The sequence below is a fragment of the Cylas formicarius genome, unplaced genomic scaffold (genome assembly GCF_029955315.1).
Source record: "Cylas formicarius isolate icCylForm1 unplaced genomic scaffold, icCylForm1.1 PGA_scaffold_127__1_contigs__length_45390, whole genome shotgun sequence".
NCBI classification, from domain to species: domain Eukaryota; kingdom Metazoa; phylum Arthropoda; class Insecta; order Coleoptera; family Brentidae; genus Cylas; species Cylas formicarius.
Genome location: NW_026844223.1, coordinates 1 through 12,500, shown reverse-complemented (window position 1 = coordinate 12,500; position 12,500 = coordinate 1). Strand labels below are relative to the sequence as shown.

General features: G+C 47.6%; 2 non-coding genes across 2 annotated transcripts; both read left to right on the top strand.

The window, feature by feature from the left end:
- Positions 1-6,725: 6,725 nt before the first annotated feature.
- On the top strand, positions 6,726-8,656 carry LOC132708496 (small subunit ribosomal RNA). Its single transcript, XR_009619976.1, has one exon. It is a non-coding gene; the product is annotated as a small subunit ribosomal RNA (ribosomal RNA).
- A 565-nt stretch (positions 8,657-9,221) lies between these two features.
- Positions 9,222-9,376, top strand: LOC132708490 (5.8S ribosomal RNA). Its single transcript, XR_009619972.1, has one exon. It is a non-coding gene; the product is annotated as a 5.8S ribosomal RNA (ribosomal RNA).
- Positions 9,377-12,500: the final 3,124 nt, after the last annotated feature.

The following is a 12,500-nucleotide window of genomic DNA, read 5'->3' as shown; positions in this document are numbered from 1 at the left end:
ACGGCGTTCAGTCCTCCGATTGTCCGTCCGACCATAGTCGAATTCGTTCGCCGGCCTAACCGAATTTATTAATTTCGACGCGCGCGCGGTACTCGTACTCGTGTTGTCGTTGTTTTTGTCGCCGTTGTTTTCCGTCGTCAGTATTTGCGATAATATGGCAGAAAGCGAAGTGAAAGTGTCGACCGCGTCGGCCGCTTCTTCTCCGGCTCAAACCTCCGCGACCATTTCTTCGTCTTCGTCGACGACCGTGAAAAAGGAAAAGAAAGCCAAGAATCCCAGAACGAAACCCAACCATCCGCCGACTTCCGAAATGGTAAACAACGCCATAAAGGGACTAAAAGAGAGAGGCGGTTCTTCGTTGCAAGCCATAAAAAAATACGTGGCCGCCAACTACAAAGTGGACGCCGAAAAAGTGGCTCCTTTCATTAAAAAGTACTTGAAGTCGGCCGTCGCTGCGGGAACTTTGGTTCAAACCAAGGGCAAAGGTGCGTCCGGTTCGTTCAAATTGGCGTCTTCGACTTCTAATTCGGCGAAAAGCGGAGCCGCGTCCTCATCCTCGGAAAAAAAGAAGTCCGTGACCAGAACGAAGAAAGCGTCTCCGAAAAAAACCACCGGAGAAAAATCTGGCGCCGCAGGTGGTGGTGGTGGCGCTTCTTCGAAGCCCGCCGTAAAAAAGGCGGTCGCCGCCTCTCCGAAGGGAAAAGGAAAAAGCGGGGCCGCCGCGTCGTCCGTGGAGAAGAAATCGGCAGCTAAAAAATCCGCCGAAAAGAAAACCGCCAAAGGCGCCGCCGGAACGGCGGTAGCGGCGTCGATTAAAACCAAATCGCCTTCGAAAGCCAAAAAATCAAACAAGGGACCGACGAAGAAACCGAAAGCGCCCAAACCCAAAACGGCAAAATCGCCTCCCGTAGCCGCTTCCGGCAAAGTTAAAAAGCCCGTCTCGCCCAAAAAGAAGAAATGAACCGCCGAGAGAACGTCGATGGGTGTTTAAAAAAAAAACGAAATTTTCGAAACGGTTCTTATCAGAACCACAAAAAAAATCGCTATCGAATTCGTAACTATCTTCAAAGGCAAACTCGAATCCCGGGCGTCTCGGGGGTAAATAGAAAACGATTTCTTTAAAAAATATATATAAGTATAAATTTATTAAAAAATCTCGAAAAGGACTTCTCTTTTTCTTCTTTTTTCTCTTTTCCATTTCGTTCTCCCTACGACAAACTTATTCTAACTTATCCGCCGGCGAATTTTAAACTGCATCTCGTTTAACAACGAAGCGTAGTCGATTCCGACGACGATCACGCAAACATTAAGAGAAATATCCCCGCGAACGTATTTATATGAGAAGAAAGTCCGTTGACAAGCTCCTCCCACCGAAAAGCGAACAGGGGGCGGAGCTTGTTGACCGACTCCGTCGCGATATAAATACGTTCGCCGGGGTTTTTTCTCATTTCGATCGCGAAGACCGCTTTTCTTTGTGAATAATAATGCCTTCGAAAACCGGTGGAAAAGCCGCCGCGAAAAAGCAGAAGAACGAAAGCCGTCACCAAATATACCAGAGGTCGAAATAAAAACTCGTCCGGTTTTACAAAGCAACGGGGAGTGGGGGGGGTTCTTTTCAGAACCACTAATAATTTTTTTTAAAGACGTCGTTAGTTGCGAAAAAAAAAAAATCCAACCGGGCCGTTCTCAAATAATTAATAAATGAAAAAGTTTTATTTTTTATTTTCAATTTTTAACGAAATCTTAAAGGAAAATGATTTGTGGTTCTTAAAAGAACCGGTTTGTTGTTAATAATAATAAAAGAGATTATTATTAATCTTAAGCTCTCTCTCCCCTGATACGCCTCGCCAATTGAATATCTTTCGGCATGATCGTTACTCGTTTGGCATGAATGGCGCACAAATTTGTATCTTCGAAAAGACCGACGAGATAAGCTTCGCTCGCTTCTTGCAACGCCATTACCGCGGAACTTTGGAAACGCAGATCCGTTTTAAAGTCTTGAGCGATTTCTCTGACCAGTCGTTGGAACGGTAATTTTCGGATCAATAGTTCGGTGCTCTTTTGATAACGTCTAATTTCTCTCAAAGCCACGGTGCCCGGTCTGTAGCGATGAGGTTTTTTAACTCCTCCGGTTGCCGGTGCACTTTTTCTCGCCGCTTTGGTCGCCAACTGCTTTCGGGGCGCTTTTCCTCCGGTCGATTTACGAGCGGTCTGCTTGGTTCTGGCCATGATAATAAAACACGTTCGCGGACGTACTAGAACACCAAATCACTAACACTCGTCGACAGATAATGGCCGCACGAACGTCCGTCCGTTTAATTTGTACCCGAGCGTTTTCTCTTCTCATTGGTCCAATCGACCTTTTTGGGCGTGGCGAATTCCGACTCGACAAAACCGAAGCGCCGGACCGTTTTCGGTCAGTTGATCGTGGCACTTCGGACGGTTTTGTTTGTTATATATCGATCAGAGAACTCGGCTCGTATTAAAAATGACCGGTAGAGGGAAAGGCGGCAAAGGTTTGGGAAAAGGTGGTGCAAAGCGACATCGCAAAGTGTTGAGGGATAACATTCAGGGAATAACCAAGCCGGCCATTAGAAGATTGGCCCGTCGCGGAGGCGTGAAACGAATTTCCGGATTGATTTACGAAGAAACTCGTGGCGTTTTAAAGGTGTTTTTGGAAAACGTCATCAGAGACGCGGTAACCTATACGGAGCACGCCAAAAGAAAAACGGTAACGGCAATGGACGTGGTGTACGCCCTAAAAAGACAAGGTAGAACTCTTTACGGATTTGGTGGCTAAATTTTTCGTCGATCTTGCGGAAACACAAAAAAAAAAAAAAAAGGTTCTTTTCAGAACCACAAAATACGTTCCAAAGATTATTCGTTATTTCGAGTATAATGCCCAACAAACCATTATCGAGTCGAGGTAAGTTTTGAATTTTTAATTTCTCCCCGTGTTAGTGTGATTATTAAATCTGTGAAATAAAGGAAACGAAATCTCAAATAGAAAAGTATTTGTGGTCCTTACAAGAACCGTCTTCCTTCCCGGCGAAAACTTTATTTAGCTTTGTTGTCGGTTTTCTTAGGCAACAGAACCACCTAGCGATCTTAACTTCGGATAATAATTTGTTCAATTCCTGGGATCGGCAATTGTAAATGTCGAGGTATTATACCGGTTTTCTTATAGTCCGAAAGAGAAAACGTAAAAAGAAGGAACGTTTCTTTTTTTTTTTTTTTTTAATAATCTGTTAAATAAACGAAACGAAATCTCAAATAGAAAAGTATTTGTGGTCCTTAGAAGGACCGTTTTCCCATCGTCTTCCCTCGCCGCAATTTTTATTTTGCTTTGTTGTCGGTTTTCTTGGGCAAAAGAACCGCTTGAATGTTCGGCAAAACACCTCCCTGAGCGATCGTTACTCCCGATAATAATTTGTTCAATTCCTCGTCGTTTCGGATCGCCAGTTGTAAATGTCGCGGAATGATTCTGGTTTTCTTATTGTCCCTCGCCGCGTTACCGGCCAATTCCAAAACTTCGGCGGCCAAATATTCCATTACGGCCGCCAAATATACCGGAGCTCCGGCGCCGACCCTCTCCGCATAGTTTCCTTTCCGAAGTAATCGGTGAATTCTACCTACCGGAAACTGTAAACCGGCCCTGCTAGAACGAGACTTCGCTTTCCCTTTGACTTTGCCTCCTTTTCCGCGTCCCGACATCGTTATTACCGTTAATAGTACACGCACGAACGTTAACAGCACAATGACGCTCTCGCAGACCGTGGGCGCGCTATTTATAGGACATGGGCATGGACCAATGGGATTAGCGCTTCGGCGAACGATGCCCGGGGGCGGAGCTTGTCGGCCGACTCGGTTCTCAAATAAATAGCTGCGGCCCGGTGTGGGCCTTGTCAGTCCGTTACTTTGCGCGCGTCTAATCGATTGTAGAAAATGCCACCGAAAGTAAGCGGTAAAGCGGCGAAAAAAGCCGGCAAGGCTCAAAAAAATATTTCGAAGAGTGATAAGAAAAAGAAACGCAGGAGGAAGGAGAGTTACGCAATTTACATTTACAAAGTGTTGAAGCAAGTTCATCCGGATACTGGCATTTCGAGCAAAGCCATGTCCATTATGAATTCGTTCGTAAACGACATTTTCGAAAGGATTGCCGCCGAAGCTTCTCGTTTGGCTCACTATAATAAGCGATCCACTATTACTAGCAGAGAGATTCAAACGGCCGTGAGATTGTTGTTGCCCGGAGAGTTGGCCAAGCACGCCGTCAGTGAAGGGACCAAAGCCGTCACAAAATACACCAGTTCTAAATAAATGAGCGTCGACTTGGAGAGTGTAAATTCACCAAAAACGGTTCTTTTCAGAACCACAATTTTTATATATTAATCAATTCGTTTATTCATATCTTTCTTTCTTATTTTTTTTTTTTTCGAATCATAGTTAGATAAAAGTGCTTATCGTCGAAATAAATGGCAGGAACCCGGTTTCGCGTTTATTTCGATTGACGTTTTTGGTTAGCAAAATTGAATTTTCCTATTTTTTTATTTAATTAGGTCAGTTCGTGTTGAACGTAGTTTTGATTACTTTTTATTTGAGTGTGCTTAATTTTGTTTGTGTTTGTTTAGTTTTTGCGAATTGTGGTTCGTTTTGGTGAAGTTTTGCATGTTTTTTTTTTTGGTTTGGTTGATTTGGGTTTGTTACACGGTTAATTTTGGTTTCTTTTGCTGAATTTTCGCTAGTTTTGGTTACTTTGGTTTATTATTTCCAGTTTCGGCCGCTATTGGTTAGTTAGGATTATCGTTAGTTTTGGGTTTGTTTAGGATAATTTTGGCTTGTTTTTGTTAATTTTGACTACTTTTGCTTAATTTTGCTTAGTTTTGGTTACTTTGGTTTATTATTTCCAGTTTCGGCCGCTATTAGTTAGTTAGGGTTCATTTCGGTTAGTTTTTGTGAACGTTTCCTATTTTTGCTTAATTATCGTTAGTTTTGGTTTGTTTAGGATAAGTTTGGCTTGTTTTTGTTAATTTTGACTACTTTTGCTTAATTTTGCTTAGTTTTGTTTACTTTGGTTTATTATTTCCAGTTTCGGCCGCTATTAGTTAGTTATGGTTCGTTTCGGTTAGTTTTTGTGAACGTTTCCTATTTTTGCTTAATTATCGTTAGTTTTGGTTTGTTCAGGATAAGTTTGGCTTGTTTTTGTTAATTTTGACTACTTTTGCTTAATTTTGCTTAGTTTTGGATAATTTGGTTTGTTTTGCCGAACTTTGGCCAATTTTGGTTTGTTATGATTAATTTTGCTTAGTTGTGGTTATTTTTGTTCCTTTTGGTTAGTTTTGTTTAATTTTGGTTATATTCGGTTAATTTTGGTTAGTTTTGCTTATTTTTGCTTTGTTTCGGTTAGTTTTGCTTATTTTTCTCTGCTCGCGGCTAGCGGCAAAAACCTTTTATGGGAGTATATGTTAAAATGAATAAAATAAAAAAAAAAAAACAAAACTCTCTTCCCGCTGGTCCGCAATATTAAAGAAGACGGACTTATAAATGTTTAATAATGAATTTATTAAATCGCGAGAAAAAAAAATGCAAACACCCGAAATTAAAAATGATGGAGAGTATCGTCCGACAAAATCCGGGGACGGCGATTTATTTTTAAGTCGGAACCGGAACCGGCGGTCAGTTAACAAAAGTAAGTAAAGAAAAAAAAATATTTGAAAAAGTGCCCGCTTTAACCAAATCGAACGTAACCACGAGCGAAAGTTTCGCTCCGAACTTTATTTGCCCGCCGCAGCCGATATTCGGGTTTTCACGTGAAACGTTCGGAAGACTAAGGAATGGTCCGTTACCTATAATAGGTGAGATGGTCTCGAGCGCGACCGCCGCGTCGTGCGTATAGACACTTCTCCCTTCGCAGAGCAAAATGCTTTTTCGATCGTTAGATCGCCTTCGAGTCGACCGTTTGGCGCGATTAATTGGCTCGCTTAACATTTTCGTATCGTGGGTTCAATTTTTTAAGAAAAATTGGTTTCCTTCATCGGTACGGGAACGTAGACCGTTTTTCGTTTGCCATCGGCCCGTCTTCGTAGCAGCGATTGCTCGAGCGTTCGAAAACATTTTAAGGCTCCGCACCTTATACAGCTAGATCGCGAACTTAGCGGGTGTTTTAAAGTAAGATTTGGCACTTCGTGGTTCGAAAGCGGTCGCCCTATAATATTTTTCTTCCGAAAAATTTGCGATAACTCTCATCTAACCGAGCGAGTTTATATGCGAATCCGGAACGTTTCTTTCGAGAAATCTCGTGTCGCTTTCAATCTAGCGAAGAGTGATCGAGAGAATGTCCGAAAATTTCCGTCGATCGACGTTCGTTGCCCGAGGCACATCGGTTCGACGCGCGCCGCATTTTAAAGCTTATTATGCGCGCGCGAGTCGGATTGTTTGATCGCGCACTCACGTCGTCTCGATATTTATTACCAACAAAAAAAAATTGGACGGATCGCGTCCGAATAATAATAATAACGAGTGTGGCGTCGGGAACGGTTCATTTCCGTACTCGCACGCTATCACCGCCACACAAAGTGGTCGCGTCTGTTTCTATTTAAAAATAAAATAAACGCGTTTCGCGCGCGTAATTATTATTTTTAAAAAAGAGACTGTTTGTTGTCGTACCGCGCCCGATCGTCGTCATCCGTGGCGGCGGCGGCGGCGGCGCGCTCGACACGTAGAACAGCTCCCTGGTTGATCCTGCCAGTAGTCATATGCTTGTCTCAAAGATTAAGCCATGCATGTTTCAGTACAAGCCAAATTAAGGTGAAACCGCGAAAGGCTCATTAAATCAGTTATGGTTCCTTAGATCGTACCCACAATTACTTGGATAACTGTGGTAATTCTAGAGCTAATACATGCAAACAGAGGTCCGACCGGAGACGGAAGGAGTGCTTTTATTAGATCAAAACCAATCGGTGGCGGGTTCGCGCCCGACATCGTTCAACTTGGTGACTCTGAATAACTTTACGCTGATCGCACGGTCTCGCACCGGCGACGCATCTTTCAAATGTCTGCCTTATCAACTGTCGATGGTAGGTTCTGCGCCTACCATGGTCGTAACGGGTAACGGGGAATCAGGGTTCGATTCCGGAGAGGGAGCCTGAGAAACGGCTACCATATCCAAGGAGGGCAGCAGGCGCGCAAATTACCCACTCCCGGCACGGGGAGGTAGTGACGAAAAATAACGATACGGGACTCATCCGAGGCCCCGTAATCGGAATGAGTACACTCTAAACCCTTTAACGAGGATCAATTGGAGGGCAAGTCTGGTGCCAGCAGCCGCGGTAATTCCAGCTCCAATAGCGTATATTAAAGTTGTTGCGGTTAAAAAGCTCGTAGTCGAATTTGTGTCTCGCGCCGCCGGTTCATCGTCCGCGGTGTTAACTGGCGTGCCGCGAGACGTCCTGCCGGTGGACTTAGCCCGTTCACGCGGGCGGTCCAACTCAATCCTGCCGCGGTGCTCTTCATTGAGTGTCGAGGTGGGCCGGCACGTTTACTTTGAACAAATTAGAGTGCTTAAAGCAGGCTAAAACTTCGCCTGAATACTGTGTGCATGGAATAATGGAATAGGACCTCGGTTCTATTTTGTTGGTTTTCGGAACCCCGAGGTAATGATTAATAGGAACGGATGGGGGCATTCGTATTGCGACGTTAGAGGTGAAATTCTTGGATCGTCGCAAGACGGACAGAAGCGAAAGCATTTGCCAAAAACGTTTTCATTGATCAAGAACGAAAGTTAGAGGTTCGAAGGCGATCAGATACCGCCCTAGTTCTAACTGTAAACTATGCCAGCTAGCGATCCGCCGACGTTCCTCCGATGACTCGGCGGGCAGCTTCCGGGAAACCAAAGCTTTTGGGTTCCGGGGGAAGTATGGTTGCAAAGCTGAAACTTAAAGGAATTGACGGAAGGGCACCACCAGGAGTGGAGCCTGCGGCTTAATTTGACTCAACACGGGAAACCTCACCAGGCCCGGACACCGGAAGGATTGACAGATTGAGAGCTCTTTCTTGATTCGGTGGGTGGTGGTGCATGGCCGTTCTTAGTTGGTGGAGCGATTTGTCTGGTTAATTCCGATAACGAACGAGACTCTAGCCTGCTAACTAGGCGTATTTAGACATCTCAAAGGCCGGCCGGCTCGGGGTTCGCCCCGTTGTCGCGCGCGGTTTTTACTGTCTGCGTACAAACAATTCTTCTTAGAGGGACAGGCGGCTTCTAGCCGCACGAGATTGAGCAATAACAGGTCTGTGATGCCCTTAGATGTTCTGGGCCGCACGCGCGCTACACTGAAGGAATCAGCGTGTCCTCCCTGGCCGAGAGGCCCGGGTAACCCGCTGAACCTCCTTCGTGCTAGGGATTGGGGCTTGCAATTGTTCCCCATGAACGAGGAATTCCCAGTAAGCGCGAGTCATAAGCTCGCGTTGATTACGTCCCTGCCCTTTGTACACACCGCCCGTCGCTACTACCGATTGAATGATTTAGTGAGGTCTTCGGACCGATACGCCGATGGCGTTTCGGCGTCGTCGATGTGTCCGGGAAGTTGACCAAACTTGATCATTTAGAGGAAGTAAAAGTCGTAACAAGGTTTCCGTAGGTGAACCTGCGGAAGGATCATTAAAGTGATAATAAAAATTACACAGTTTGTCTTTATTTAGTCGAACGAATTTTTGTCGCTGACGCTCGGTCGAAAATATCTCGCGTCGATCTTTAAGTCGGCCGCGATTAAATTCGACGACTACGACGACCACTCGACCACCGTAAAAAAGGGGAGAGAGGAGTAGGAGTAGGAGGAGCGCCGACAAAATTCCGGGTACCTAGACGGAACTCGAAGCGCGAAACCTAGTTTCGCGCTCGCCGTCGACAAGGTGTCAAACGATATTCGCCCGGAGCACCGAAAAGTACTTACACCCACCCGCGACCCGCGAGGAGGTGTGTATATAAACTTTAAACCGGCGCGGGTCGTCCGAACGCGAACGCGCGCGCGCCTACCGTCTGAATAATAAAGAACAAAGGGCGCGCGGCGAAGTGTTCCGTCGGATAGACCGGCCCGAAATCGAACTTTTTTTTTTTTTTACGTCGAAAGGTATATACCTCGCCTTCCGTAAAAAAAATGTATGTGTCGATAACAACGCCGACGACTCTTTTTCGGAGACGAAAAGCGTTAAACCGATCGAAAAAAGATTACCCTAAACGGTGGATCACTTGGCTCGTGGGTCGATGAAGAACGCAGCTAATTGCGCGTCAACTTGTGAACTGCAGGACACATGAACATCGACATTTCGAACGCACATTGCGGTCCTCGGATTCTGTTCCCGGACCACTCCTGGCTGAGGGTCGTATCCAATTTAAAGACTGCTCGGTTTTTTCGCCCGCGAGGCGCGAGAAACGTCGGAGCGAGTTGGACGTGTAGCGCGGGAAGGAGTGAGGAGCAACAGCACGTTCGCGCTTAGCGCGCGATCTCTCTCCTACCCGGTCTCGCGACGTTTTAAAACGCGAAAGCGAAACTCCGGCCGCGTTCTAAGGAACGCGACCGAGTTTGCGAACGACGTCGATTTTCGACGCACCGGTTCGTCGCGTCGCGCTCGCTTAAAAGCGCGAGAGACGAGCGTAATTAAAACCGCCCGCGTATGTCGCAGGTCCGCGCAAAATTGACGATCGTCGTGTCCGTTATTTTCTCGATAAGAAGAAAAGGTGTCCGACGTCTGATCGTTTGCGGCCGCGTAACGAGTGGTGGATATAGCGGTTTTAAATATAAACGCTGAACCGTTTCGAAATTCACGTCTACGTTTTATATATATATTTATATATATATATATATATATATATATATAATGATTTTATCGATCGACCTCAGAGCAGGTGAGACTACCCGCCGAATTTAAGCATATTAATAAGCGGAGGAAAAGAAACTAATTAGGATTCCCTCAGTAGCTGCGAGCGAACAGGGAAGAGCCCAGCACCGAATCCCGCGGCCGATACCGGGCGCCGGGAAATGTGGTGTTAGGGAGGTTCCGTTATCCCGAGATCGTCCGGCGCGTCCAAGTCCTTCTTGAACGGGGCCACAGCCCATAGAGGGTGCCAGGCCCGTAGCGACCGCCGTCGATCGCGGGAGGGATCTCCTCAGAGTCGGGTTGCTTGAGAGTGCAGCCCTAAGCGGGTGGTAAACTCCATCTAAGGCTAAATATGACCACGAGACCGATAGCGAACAAGTACCGTGAGGGAAAGTTGAAAAGCACTTTGAAGAGAGAGTTCAATAGTACGTGAAACCGTTTAGGGGTAAACCTGAGAAACCCGAAAGGTCGAAGGGAGAAATTCATTCGCGTTTCGGAGTCGGCGCGAGACGTTCGCGCGACGGGGAGGACGGTTACCCGTTACCTTTTCCGCGCCTTACGTTTTTCGACCCGGCATCGAACGCGTGCACTTTTCTCCTGGTAGGACGTCGCGATCCGTCGGGCGTCGGTCTAAGGTCCGCGGCGGAGCCCGCGCGGTTTTCTCGAATCGCGCGGACCCGCGGTATCCTGACCGACTCGCTCGACGGTACGAGAAAGGTCACGGGTCGCTTTAAAAAGCGTTCGACTCGCGGCAAGCGCTCCGGATACTAGTCGGCTATCGGACCCGGTGCCGGTACCGACCTCCGGTGACTGTTGGCCTCGAAGTTCTCGAACCGACCCTCGCTCGTAAAAAAGCGTGACCGATCTGCGACGCTATAGCTTTGGGTACTTTCAGGACCCGTCTTGAAACACGGACCAAGGAGTCTAGCATGTGCGCGAGTCATTGGGATTCGCTAAACCTAAAGGCGTAATGAAAGTAAAGGTTCGTCTCGCGCGAACCGAGGGAGGATGGGCGATTCGCCTTTAAAGCGGTCGCCTCGCACTCCCGGGGCGTCTCGTTCTCATCGCGAGAAGAGGCGCACCAAGAGCGTACACGCTGGGACCCGAAAGATGGTGAACTATGCCTGGTCAGGACGAAGTCAGGGGAAACCCTGATGGAGGTCCGTAGCGATTCTGACGTGCAAATCGATCGTCGGAACTGGGTATAGGGGCGAAAGACTAATCGAACCATCTAGTAGCTGGTTCCCTCCGAAGTTTCCCTCAGGATAGCTGGCGCTCGTAGCGTACGAGTTTCATCCGGTAAAGCGAATGATTAGAGGCATTGGGGTCGAAACGACCTCAACCTATTCTCAAACTTTAAATGGGTGAGATCTCCGGCTTGCTCGAACTATATATATTTATTTATATATTATTGAAGCCGCGAGAGACACGAATCAGAGTGCCAAGTGGGCCATTTTTGGTAAGCAGAACTGGCGCTGTGGGATGAACCAAACGTCGAGTTAAAGCGCCAAAATCGACGCTTATGGGATACCATGAAAGGCGTTGGTAACTTAAGACAGCAGGACGGTGGCCATGGAAGTCGGAATCCGCCAAGGAGTGTGTAACAACTCACCTGCCGAAGTTACTAGCCCTGAAAATGGATGGCGCTGAAGCGTCGTGCTTATACTCGACCGTCAGAGGCATGTGCGATCGTCGTTTTCGGACGCGATCATGAAGCCCTGACGAGTAGGAGGGTCGCGGCGGTGAGCGCAGAAGGGCTGGCCGCGAGGCCGTCTGGAGCCGCCGCCGGTGCAGATCTTGGTGGTAGTAGCAAATACTCCAGCGAGGCCCTGGAGGACTGACGTGGAGAAGGGTTTCGTGTGAACAGCCGTTGCACACGAGTCAGTCGATCCTAAGCCCTAGGCGAAAGCCGATGTCGATGGGGTGTAGTTTTACACGTCGCGGTCCGTCTTATTATAAAATAATATATAATTTTTGACGAGCGAGAAAAACGAGAGCGCACACCCGTCGGGCGAAAGGGAATCCGGTTCCTATTCCGGAACCTGGCAGCGGAACCGTTAATAAGTCGGGCCCTCGCAAGAGAGTTCGTCGGGGTAACCCAAAAGGACCCGGAGACGCCGTCGGGAGATCCGGGAAGAGTTTTCTTTTCTGCATGAGCGTTCGAGTTCCATGGAAACCTCTAGCAGGGAGATATGGTTTGGAACGCGAAGAGCACCGCAGTTGCCGCGGTGTCCGGATCTTCCCCTCGGACCTTGAAAATCCGGGAGAGGGCCACGTGGAGGCGTCGCGCCAGTTCGTACCCATATCCGCAGCAGGTCTCCAAGGTGAAGAGCCTCTAGTCGATAGAATAATGTAGGTAAGGGAAGTCGGCAAATTGGATCCGTAACTTCGGGATAAGGATTGGCTCTGAGGATCGGGGCGTGTCGGGCTTGGCGAGGAAGCGGGTTCCGGTTAACGAGCCGGGCCTGGGCGAGGAGACGATCTCCGGATCCGATCCGAACCCGGTCCCGAGCCTTGGCCTCCCGCGGAACCGCCTCGCTGCGAGACCCGGAAAACTCCGGTTTTCCGGTGTTCTCTTCGGCCGCTATTTAACGGTCAGCTCAGAACTGGCACGGACCGGGGGAATCCGA